The following is a 9,899-nucleotide window of genomic DNA, read 5'->3' on the forward strand; positions in this document are numbered from 1 at the left end:
AATTATATATATATATAAAGTTTTTTTATATATATAAAATATGAATTTGGCCGGGAAAATTTCATTATTCATTTAACAATTTCCACAAAGGAAAAAGTTATTTTTTTTTTAGCATAATTGTAATCTACAAACAGGAAACAAAGCCAGCGTGTGTGAAGTAACTGAAACTTGTCTCACTCCCCGCAACTCGCAAAGAAATTCTTCACAACAAATTCCGATATAGGAGTAATCTACAACTTCTGAAACGAATTAATGGAAAATTTCTTCGAAAAATATCCATTTTTCTGGAAGTTATGAGGAAACAAAGTAGCAGGTGGGGGCGCGCAGTTACGTATTTATGCCGGAATGTGCATCTTTTGATATCATTTCAAAGTCAAACCAAATAGGATTAAATATCTTGTGGCATCGATTTAATAGACAGTTTTTTTTTTTTATTTCAACCGAGTTTGTTCCTGCGTTTCATCTTTGCAGGTGGTGATAAAATAAAATAGCTAACACGAACCGAACGAGACGTAACGAAATATATACATTCCCAAAACGTGGTTTGTTGGACAATGACGTAAACTACCGAACATTACCGATCTATGTCACCGGAAGTTGTATTAATGCTCATCAGCGACATGGTTAGTACGCTGATCTTATTGCCTGGTTGACCACTTTATTATTATTATTATATCTACTACTATAATAAATATTATTGTTGGGTTGGTGGAGTTGATTCATATCATATAGACCTTCAACTCTTTAGAAGTACATACAAAACGAACTGTCCAGTTTCTTTGTTGCTCAAATCTTCCTTTCCTGTTTACCTCTTAGGATATGTTTAACGTGAGTACAACATACACATCTACATAAACACACACACACACACGTGTGTGTATGTGCATATATATATATATGTGTGTGTGTGTATGCTTTAATTTGTTTTAATTCTATTTTTAAAATGTATTTTCCCTGTCGCTGTTCTAAAAATGTTTTCTTCCTTCTCTTTCTGCCAATGTTTTAATTATTTTAATTTGTTTGTTAAATATAAATTCATATTCCAGATTTTTTTTTATATATAAATTGCCGCGGTACAAAAAGACAAACAAAAAAAAAACTGAACTATCGTGGTGACAGGAAAATTAAAAATAAAGTATATTGAGCTGCATTAATACATTCACTTCGATGTATATTTTATTAGCAAAGACAGTGTTTCCTGTAATTCTTTTTCTAATTTTGTGATATTTTATAATAATAATAATAGTAGTTGTTGAGCTCAGATCTATCTTGATTACGAAGGCGTTCCAACCATAATCATCCCTACTTTTTGTACATCTAGGTCTGCATATTGGGTGGTTGGCATTTCAGTTATAAAATCAAGGATCATTGTTCTGTCTGATATATATATAATTATTATTGGCAATAGCATCAGTAAAGGCATGAATGCCCTAACCTACCTCCTCTCCCTCGCTATCAATCTGGAACTTAGGTAATTTATTCTCAATTCCGTTATGCTTCTTGCTATCTGATAAATTATTTTACCGTTGGAAATGTTCAGGTATTTCTGAGCATATACACACGTATTATCGGTGTCTTCGAAGAAAGAACTATTAGAAACCAAAACTCGCCTCACGACACAACACGAAATTAATATTTATCCTTTTTTTTATCCGACGCAGACTCTGACTGTTTTTCTCGGATTCTAATTTTTCTGTTTATTCACACTACTTTACCATCTGCTGCTATTTTCAGTTCTGTAATAAGCAAATTCTCTATTCACTGATATTATTTTGCACTACCTTTGTTGAGAAAATTCAACTTATGTGGGCGACCTATTCCAGACATCCACCAATATTTTGCCGAGGTCGATTTTTACCATTCATTCTGCAGGCTACATGTCGATTTAACGGACAAACCCCTCCCCCCAAAGAAATTTATAGATCTGTTTCTGGTAGAAATTATTTTAAAAAAAAACCCTACACTTCTGGAACAAAAAGCCAAAAGGAGCTTCTATCTATATAGTTACTCAGCCTGCTTACAATAGCAACCAGATTTCCCTCAGTAACATACTATCGTTTTGCATAACAAAAGGACACGTTGGACCTCCATACTCTCTGCTCGGTCAGGATTTGGCTTGGAGCTTTAAAAGTAAATTTCTCTTGTTTTCCACTTTACGCTTATCTCTATCAGTAAGGTGATGTATTTTTTTAAATTGCAAACATCTTGTTTTAGAAATTAATAACTTTACAAAGTACAGATGAACTTTTTTACTTGCTTAATCTCGAAAAAATATGTTGCTATAGTGAGTGAGCAGATCGAAAACTGGTGTTTTATATATTATGGTACAGTCAGTAACGAAAATATCTCTATGGAGGTTTTCTATTAAATACCACGCGTTTTTTTTATTTTTAATTTTTTTGTTGGTCTGAAATTGATTTAAATAACCTACCTTTTTGTATTGATTGTTTAAACAAAGAGCTCCTGATCTACCTGGCCTATAATCAAAAGCGAACCATCTTTTTTTTTAGATATTGTATATATCTGAAACATTAACCAGATTGTCTTTCTTTTACTCTAAAACAGTAAGATATATAATTTTGTTGTTGTCTAAGAAGAGTCATCATGCCAATATATATATATATAACACACACTGGTTCAATTCCACTCACTTACTAAATATCCGATTTTTCTTGTTTTTGTCCAAGCTCTTTCGTTACATTTTTGCAACCTTCTCAGTGACTTTGCAAAAAGTCAACGAAAGAGCTTTGACAAAAACAAGAAAAATCGGATATTTAATAATGGGTGGAATTGAGCCTGTGTGTGTGTGTGTGTTCCTTACATTGACATGACTCTCTCTGGATACAAAAATTTGTTTCAACACACGAATTCACATGAATCTTACAAATCATATAAAAATAAAACGAAGATATTATTAAATGGTGCTTTAGCTGCCATTTCTGGCAGGATCGCGTAGCGGCTCCCTCGTTGGTCAAGATCGCTTAACGACAAATATGGATCGATTCTGGCATAGGGTTAGGAAACAAATTTAGGACTGTTTTCTAAGCAGGTTTTTAATGCATAATTCAACTGGATAGGACACCCTGTGGCTCACCATATATGCAAAGTTATACTCTCTTTTTATTTACAATTCATTCAATGTATTTCTCAGAATGTGATAGATTAACCTTCCATACGACACAAAGCTGCCGCCCATCACACAAAGACACGTGTGTGTGTTTTGTAAAGCGTTAATTTCTGTTTTCGTAATTACTATATATAAATATTATATACAACATGAGAAGGCGGCCAGCTGGCAGAATCGTTAGCATGCCGGACAAAATGCTAAGTAGCATTTCGTCCGTTTGTACGTTCTGAGTTCAAATTCCGCCGAGGTCCAATTTGCCTTTCATGCTTTCGGGATCGATAAAATAAGTACCAGTTACGCACTGCAGTCGACGTAATCGCCCTGCCTCCTCCCCCGAATTGCTGACCTTGTGCCAAAATTTAAAGCCAGTATATATCCTATTAGGTTGAGACAGTGGGCACCTTACTTTGTAGTGTCTCTATGTTTATATTTTACTTGTTTCAGTAATTGAACTGTGGCCTTGCTGGGTCACCGCCATGAATTTTAGTAGAATGAATCAACCCCAATACTTTTTTCTTTTTAGCCAAATCGCTAAGTTAGGGGATGTAAACACATTGACACCAGTTGTCAAGTGGTGGGGGTGGGGAACAGGCACAAAGACATCCATACGTGGAAGTCTGGAAAGGAATTTGTAAATTTTATTTTCTAGAATGTAGCATATGTGAATTCAAAGATTCAGTCTTCAGTGATGTGGTAAAGCTTACAAGGCTACAAAAGTTTGGGAAGAGATTAGTTCCACCTCATCCAATACTTGATTGTTATTTAATTTATCAACTCAGCAAGGGTGAAATCAGTCAATCCCGACAGAATTTTAACTTATTTTGATCAACCCTGAAAGGATGAAAGGCTAAAATGACCTTGACAGGATTTGAACTCAAAATGTAAAGACCTGAGAAAAAAAATCGCAGCATAGGCGTAGGAGTGGCTGTGTGGTAAGTAGCTTGCTTACCAACCACATGGTTCCGGGTTCAGTCCCACTGTGTGGCACCTTGGGCAAGTGTCTTCTACTATAGCCTCAGGCCAACCAAAGCCTTGTGAGTGGATGTGGTAGACGGAAACTGAAAGAAGCCCGTCGTATATATGTATGTATATATTTATATGTGTGTGTGTATATATGTTTGTGTCTGTGTTTGTCCCCCCAACATCGCTTGACAACCGATGGTGGTGTGTTTACGTCCCCGTAACTTAGTGGTTCGGCAAAAGAGACTGACAGAATAAGTACTAGGCTTCCAAAGAATAAGTCCTGGGGTCGATTTGCTCGACTAAAGGCAGTGCTCCAGCATGGCCACAGTCAAATGACTGAAACAAGTAAAAGAGTATTTATATATAAATTTATTAGAAGCTCAACTCACTGCCCTACTACCAATAACCAAAGAGCAAGCATCGATATAATTGCTTGACCTGCTACAACTAATGGACAGATCTTAAATGACATGCTACTCTCTTGAAAAAGAAAGCATACATTGTATAATAGTTGTAAATATATATTAAAAAAAAAAACACTGGATAGTTATTGTTGGAATGCCTTCGATCATAAATCTGCTCATAACCACAGACGTGGCTATGTGGTAAGAAGTTTGCTTCTCAACTACATGGTTCTGAGTCCAGTCCCTCTGCATGGCACCTTAGATAAGTGTCTTCTCGAGCTTCAGCCCAACCAAGGCTTTGTGAGCAGATTTGGTAGACAAACTGAAAGAAGCTCATCATTTGTGCATGTGTGTGTGTGTCTTTGTGTCTGTGTTTGTTTCCCATCACCACTAGACAACTGGTGTTAGTGTGTTTATGTCCCTGTAACAGTTTGGCAAAAGAGGCCAATAGAATAAGTATTAAACTTTTAAAAAAATAAGTACTGAAGTCGATTCATTTGACTAAAATTCTTCAAGGCAGTGCCCCAGCATGGCTGCTGTCTAATAACTGAAACAAATAAAACAAAGAGTCGGGCCAACCCTGGAGTTAACAATATGTGATGGCAAAAACAAAAGAAAAATATTAAATCAAATGTAAAACAAATCATTATCTCCAAACATTTTCTTGGTTTCGTTTCTGAATATCTTGAAATATTGATGTTAATATTGTACCAATGTTTTTGACGGCTAACTTTGTAAAAGTTCTTGTGTTTAAATGTCATACTAAATTTTATACTTAATATTGTTGGATGCATATTCATTGATTTCTTCTTTCGATAAGATCTTTTGTTTATCTCAGCAACTCAGACTTAAAGTCTGAAGACAACCTTGGTACTTCCTTTGCTAGTAGCAGTTAAGCTATGTTACAAAGCTGATCTAATTAGATGTGGAGAGAAGCACCACATGATTAGTGTCAATGGATGGAAGAGGTTTAGAAACCTGTGGGCTGGACAGTGATATATGTTGAGTATAATGTCGTATATTAACATATAAATGATGGAATACTGATTGTTGTTTCTTAGTCCTAGATTAGTGCTGCCTAAATATGTGTATGGTCAAAATATGTTCAGACCATGATGAACTTATTTCTCAGGCATTTCATACTTTGGAGTAACTACATTATCCAACTAGACTTATTGTTATGTGTAGGATCCTGTAACAAGTCATCTATTGATTTGTTGAAATTTTGAAATATGGATGTTGATTGTGAGTAAATATATGATGCATATCATTATCAGATGTTTCTTTGTTTTTGTTTTTTTTACAGTGATGTTGAAGATTATTATTAAGGAATTTCTCAAGAATTGCTTGGGACATGGTCATTAGATCTAACTACAAAAATTTAGGTCTTATAGTTGAAATGACATATTGTAGAATGTGGAGATTCATAGTCTTAATGCTTTCTATAAAAAATGAGACTGACTGCCATGATTTGAATGGCTGTCTATATTTCTCATTTACTGCATTCAGTTAATGAGAAACTCAAATCTCTTGGTAATTGGTATAAATTTATGTAGTTGAAAGAAAATAGCTCTTTATATTAAGATAAATTCTGTAGCAAATGATTTTTTTTTATTACCATGATGTGAATGGCTGTCTATATGTTTTTCATTTCCTGCGTCCAGAGCATAAAAAAACTCAAATCTCTTGGAGATTGGTATAAATTGGTGTAGTGGAAAGAAAACAGCTGTTTATATTAAGATAAATTCCATGCAAAAATATTTTTTCTCTAACATTGATTTATTTCTAAGTTTTTTAAAGTGTTGAAATTGTAAAATAAGTGTTCTGTAGAAATGTCTACCTACTTATGATTTGTAGATAAAGAATTGAGATTGTAATACTTTTCACAACAATTGGTTGACATTAATCCCAGAAAGCTGAAAAGCAAAAATTAGTTTAGACAGGGTTAGAACTTATAATGCTTAACAGCATTTCATCTGTCTTTACATTCTGAGTTCAATTTCCACCAAGGTTGACTTTGCCTTTCATCCTTTCGGGGTCAATTAAATAAGTGCCAGTTGAACACTGGGGTTGATCTAATCAACTTATCACCTCCCTGAAGTTGTTGGCCTTGTGCCAAAACTTGAAACCAATATAATATGAATTATTTTGCTCTATGCCCTACTGATTTTACTATCCAACTCTTAAACATTTTATTGAATACAGTAAAATATTCAAATAAGAGATGCAGCTAAACAACTCTCTTTCTCCATATTGTCTTTGAGAGAAAAAATCCTGCTGGGATTATTTACTTTTAATGAATCATTTCATATTTGTTGCTAAAGTGCAGTTTTTTTGTTTTTTTTCTAAAATATTAATTCAGGAGTGAATAGTATATCCTTTCAGACGAGATACTGATGCAGTTGATTCCAACCTTCACAATCTGCAAAAAGATTGGTTAAGTCTGAATGGTTGCTCTAGTGAATGCTTTTGAAACCACCAAAGGACAAGGTGGTAGTTTGTTATACATGAACATCATCATCATCATCATCATTTAGTGTCCATTTTCCATGCTGGAATGCAGACAGGTTGACTGGAGATAGGAAGCTGAAGAGCTGCAGCAGGCTCCAGTCTGTTTTGGCTTGGTTTCTACAGCTGGATGCTCTTCCTAATGCCAACCACTCCACAGAGTATGCTGGGTGCTATTATACTGTCAATTCCATTCTTAACTAATTTTTCTCATAAGTTAGTGAAAGGATATGGAGCAAGGACATGGGCCTACAAAACTGATGTGAGTAATCTGTTAAACATTCGTAGGTCAATATCTATCAGTATGAGATGTTTGAGAAGTTGGCTGGGTGCATTCCAGAGAGTATCAATTCTGGGTAGTGACACTTTCTCTACAGAATGTTTTGTGAAGAATCTGGGATGTGAAGACGCATGGTAATAGTTGGAGAGAGTCTGCAGTTATTTAGTTTTAGAGGAACATTGGCAAAGAGAGAAGACGATGAGAAGGCAAATGGTTGGTCAGTGAATTATTAATAATCAGCCAAATGGCATTGTTTGGGATGTTGTCCAGAATGTTTGTGTAAACAGCAGTAACTGTCTCATGTGTGAGAGCAAACAGACTGATCTAAGTTCTAGTGTATGTTGGATGAATTACACATGTTCATAATTTTTTATATAAAAAACTAATTTGTTTCATTCTTGTGTCAATCATTAGACTGTGGCCATGCTGGGGCACTGCCTTGAAGAAATTTATTTGAACACATCAACTGCAGTATCTTTTTTTTTTTTTTAAGCCTGATACTTTTTCTATCACATTTTTTTGCCAAACTGCTAAATTATGGAGAAGTAAATACACCAACACCAATAGTTAAGCAGTGATGAACGACAAACACATACACACACACACACACATGACAGGCTTATTTCAGTTTTTGTCTACCAAATCCTCTCACAAAGCTTTGGTTGGCCTGAAGCTATAGTAGAAAACACTTGACCAGGGTGCCACATAGTGGGACTGAACTTGGAAACATGGTTGGGAGGCAAACGTCTTTCCACACAGCCATGCCTGTGCCTAACTTTTGAAAATAAGAATTTTAATCTCTGGAGTTAGTTCTATGATACAAAACCTTACTGTTTTAAAAAATGTATATATAAATTAAAATCTACATTCATGATTTCATGTAAAAACATTTTTGTTGATTCATATTGTGAACCTCAGCTGAATATTGGAAAAAGTAGTTACCTTACTAAATCTTTTAAAACTCTTGATTATTTTCAAAATTAGTGAAATTCATAGGCAATGTATTTCATGTGAAATCTGCTTAAAAAGGGTTAATAAAAATTTAAATAAATCTCCTGTACTTCAATTTTAGGGCACGCTAGATTTACTATTATTTTCATGTAAGTTATGTACAAGTAACTTTATTGGTTTGATATCTTCTGGCTAACTTTCATACTGCACTGGTACGAGAGAGAAACCAGAGGTGTAAGCATTAGGGGTCAGGACTATAAATGACCTTTACATTAAAGTGCTACTAAAATACAATGTTCTTAGCATTTGTGGATACAACTGAAATTGTTCAGGAAGACATGGGATGAGTTGGCGAAATACGATCTTCGGTTGTTGAGTCTTGCAGAGGTGATGACAAGCGACCAAGACACCTGGTGATTTGCTGTACTTGAGAGGACTTGTCAAGCTAAGTAAAATCGTGCTCATGGCCAGTGACGATGACACATAAAAGACACCCAGTACACTCTGTAAAGTTGTTGGCATTAGGAAGGGCATCTAGTCATAGAAATCAAACCAAAACAGACAACTGGAGACTATGGCAGCTCTCCAGCTTACCCATGCCAGCATGGAAAATGGACATTAAATATTGACGATGTGTACTGTCAGTTGAAACACAATTGATTTTTAAAAAAAGGTTTTCATTTATTAGAAGAAGGGAAGTGTTGTTTTTCATAAATACCAGTCTCTAGGATATCAATGTTAAGTATTAAAAAAATTTATCTTTTAACTGTTTCGCTCATGAGACTATGGCCATGCTGGGACACCACCGTGAAGAACTTTTAGTCAAATGACTCGACCCCAGGACCTGTTTGTTTGTTTATTTTTTCTAAAACCTAGTACTTATTCTATCAAACTGCTAAGTTACAAGGATGTAAACAAACCAACACAGTTTGTTAACCAGTGGTGGGGGGGGGGCAAACATAGGTACAGACACATACACACATACAAGGGGCTTCTTTCAGTTTCTGTCTATTAAATCCACTCACAAGGCTTTGGTTGGCCTGAGGCTATAGTAGGTACTACTCAGTGGGACTGAACCCAGAACCATGTGGTTGAGTGATGAGTTTTAGAGAAACTGTTTTGATGGAGAGGAATCTTTTTAACCCTTTAGCATTCAGATTACTCTGTCAAAAGTTATACTTATTTATTCAGTTTTCAAAATTTCTATGATGTGATTGTTTATTTTTGGTATGACATTCTAGGGTTGGTGTAAGTGACTAAATCTGATCAGTTTGAACATAAAATAGAATATTTTGGCCAGATATGGCTCTTAAGGGCATTAGTATATAAAGTTTACTAGCAGAAATACCCGGCGTTGCCCGGGTTAAAGAGAATAATGAAATCTAAAAACGCCGTCTAGACTACGCATCATCTTTATATATAGAGATGTATATACACACACGCACCCAAACACACGTATATATATATGTATATCAATATAAATATATGAAAGTCAATGAAGTTTCGTAAAAGAAGGTGATCATGTACATACTTTCTTGCTGTTGTGATTATAACACCTCATTGTAAACTATGTTCCTTGTTTTCCCTTGTGGAGCATATACAAATAGGTTTTTTGTTGCTACCCACTCTTGAGCAGCCAACATACAGTTGTCCATGTGAGAAGCAG

At 35.1% G+C, this 9,899-nt stretch overlaps 1 protein-coding gene across 6 annotated transcripts in view; it reads left to right on the forward strand.

The window, feature by feature from the left end:
• Nucleotides 1-580: 580 nt before the first annotated feature.
• The window catches only part of LOC106882925 (SURP and G-patch domain-containing protein 1), a 39,442-nt gene continuing 30,123 nt past the window's right edge, over nt 581-9,899 (forward strand). For 4 of the 6 annotated variants that reach the window (XM_014933764.2, XM_014933767.2, XM_014933768.2 and 1 more), the window contains exon 1: nt 582-828. The gene's annotated coding sequence lies outside the window, so the exon portion shown is untranslated. Of the gene's footprint in view, nt 829-1,945; nt 2,131-9,899 lie in introns of those variants that run through there. The other 2 variants (XM_014933766.2, XM_014933765.2) reach the window with 2 other exon arrangements.

Source organism: Octopus bimaculoides, chromosome 2 (assembly GCF_001194135.2).
Source record: "Octopus bimaculoides isolate UCB-OBI-ISO-001 chromosome 2, ASM119413v2, whole genome shotgun sequence".
Taxonomy (NCBI): Eukaryota; Metazoa; Mollusca; class Cephalopoda; order Octopoda; family Octopodidae; genus Octopus; species Octopus bimaculoides.